The sequence below is a fragment of the Arachis ipaensis genome, chromosome B01 (assembly GCF_000816755.2).
Source record: "Arachis ipaensis cultivar K30076 chromosome B01, Araip1.1, whole genome shotgun sequence".
NCBI classification, from domain to species: domain Eukaryota; kingdom Viridiplantae; phylum Streptophyta; class Magnoliopsida; order Fabales; family Fabaceae; genus Arachis; species Arachis ipaensis.
The window spans coordinates 91,291,196-91,291,490 of record NC_029785.2 but is presented as its reverse complement, the minus strand read 5'-3'; positions in this window follow the sequence as shown (position 1 = coordinate 91,291,490).

Here is a 295-nt window from a genome sequence, read left to right as displayed (position 1 = left end):
TATATAAAAATAACTGTATATAAAAATAACTGTATTATCTAAGGAGTGTGTTACTACGGCCACCATGGCAGTCTTGGTAAACGGGGCACCTTCCAAGCCATTCAAGATGGAGAGGGGACTAAGACAAGGGGACCCACTTTCTCCATTGCTATTCGTATTAGTTGTAAATGTGTTGCATAGGATGTTGGGAGAGGCTGTGAGGAATGGCCGCATTGCTCCACTGCTGGTAGGGGGAGATCTTATTGAACTGTCACACCTACAATTTGCAGATGACACTATTTTATTCTGCCTGCCG